The sequence below is a fragment of the Schistocerca americana genome, chromosome 1, assembly GCF_021461395.2.
Source record: "Schistocerca americana isolate TAMUIC-IGC-003095 chromosome 1, iqSchAmer2.1, whole genome shotgun sequence".
NCBI lineage: Eukaryota > Metazoa > Arthropoda > Insecta > Orthoptera > Acrididae > Schistocerca > Schistocerca americana.
The window spans coordinates 922,434,330-922,436,328 of NC_060119.1; the positions used below are offsets into that span (position 1 = coordinate 922,434,330).

At 40.0% G+C, this 1,999-nt stretch overlaps 1 non-coding gene across 1 annotated transcript; it reads left to right on the forward strand.

Moving 5' to 3' along the window:
* The first annotated feature begins 1,184 nt into the window (after positions 1-1,184).
* On the forward strand, positions 1,185-1,266 carry Trnal-aag. Its single transcript has one exon. It is a non-coding gene; the product is annotated as a tRNA-Leu (tRNA).
* The last annotated feature ends 733 nt before the right edge of the window (positions 1,267-1,999 follow it).

The window sequence follows — 1,999 nt, forward strand, 5'->3', positions numbered from 1 at the left end:
TGGATGTGTTCAATGAAAATAACCAATATTTGATTTGTTCTGATTGCATTCAGGGGTAATGATTTTAGAAAGGTTGGAAACCACTGACAGTTACTAGATACAAAAACAATCAGATCAACTATGAACGTGGTAGGGACTAAGACTGTTAACCAGAATGAGAGAAATATGTACGCAGTATACCGTATCAGAAATCAAATCATTTTATGCAGACCACAGAGGTCTTGAAGAATAAAATAATCAATGAACGTTTGGCGGAGAATGTATCTTAATTTCGGAGATATTCCGAGTAAAAGTAAAAAAAGGAAATGAGCGTATTTCATCATTGGCCGGGTGGCCGCATGCTGGGAAGTTCGGCTGCCAACTGCAACCCTTACTCCATTCGACGCCACACTGGGCGACTTGCGCTCCGGTGATGAGGATGAAATAATAACACAACACCCAGTCCACGAGCGGAGAAGATTTCCAACCCGGCCGGGATTCGAACCCAGTTTTTGTATTAACTTGGGCTTCTTGAGTCTGAAGCTATATTTGGCATTTCTGTTCTGATTCTTTTTATACTAGATGATGGAAAAGGCATATTAACTGGTTATGGAATGCAGGAAGTTGTTCCTCTTATTCAGTTTCTTTAATATAGTTATGCTACTTACATATTGGATAGTTTTCAGAAATGACAAAACTGAACTTCAGGTCGAACGTTATAGAGGTTATAGTAAGATTGAGAGTTTGCATGAATTGTTTAGTAATAAGTATATTATTGTTGGTAAATATAAAATAAATATTGGTTCAACTTGTCACAAATTAAATTTTCTAACGCGACAATAAAATTGTTTGAACCACAGAATGGAAAAGTTCCTTTCTTTCCTAGAGGCAATTTATTAGTAGAAGACATAAACTTTTTCTGTATAGTGAATGGGGTGTGGTGTAGAAGTGGGAAGAAATATAAAATGAGAAGTTGAAGAAGATAAGACGGATAGATACTGACAGCGCACAGCGCTTGCGGGACGCTCTTTCGGTTGCGTCACGTGACACGGCCATAGAACTACTATGCAACTTCCTGCAAACGTGATGATAGCTAATTCATGAACTGTGATCAGTACACGCCAACAACCATTAATTAAAGACACTACGAAACACAAAAGAGTAAGAGCCAACTACTATCAACAGTATTACCCTCGTCGCCTTGCGGTAGCGTGGCCGAGCGGTCTAAGGCGCTGGTTTAAGGCACCAGTCTCTTCGGAGGCGTGGGTTCGAATCCCACCGCTGCCATAAATTTTTATACCGCCCCTTCTGACTTCATGGATGTAGGAATAAGAGGTAAGATTAAAGTTGAGTTTCTAGTCCTCGTGAGTGAGATTGTTGAGTGTTCAATAGGACAACAATGGGAATAACGTCCGCCGTGTTTTCATCGAAGGAACAATACCGGCATTTGCATTAAACTTTTGAACGAGCTCACGAAAATCCTAAGGTTGGGTGGTCAGACACCATCTGAAACGCTGTACTTTCGAAAGCGTGCCTAGTGCAGCACTTCGCTTGGTGTGGATAGGCCTACATCTACAGAGATACATACATTAGCTAGATCAATAGTGCAACGTTAGTGTCAGGCACAGCTAATGAGAAGTACAGTGGAACCTCGCGTAGCGAGCATAATTCAATCCAGAACCTTACTCGTAGTGCGAAACACTCGTTAAGTGAAACAGTTTATCCCATATAAATTAATGTAAAATACGATAATGCGTTCCATGCAGATAAATTACTGAAGTTTCATCTTATTCATGCCATTTTTAAAGAAAATTGTACATACAGTTATGCACTTTATTATTCATGACACACAATTCTTTTTTACTAGGAAGCTTTCTATAGTCATTTGTTTCTCCCGAAGCTCCAAAAAAACGTCGCGAGAATGAGACACAGCATTTTCGTCAGATAAATTTGTAGCGCACGTAGCTAGTGCTTTATTGGGGTGATGATTTTCAGTGTACGATGCTACCGACTCCCATGC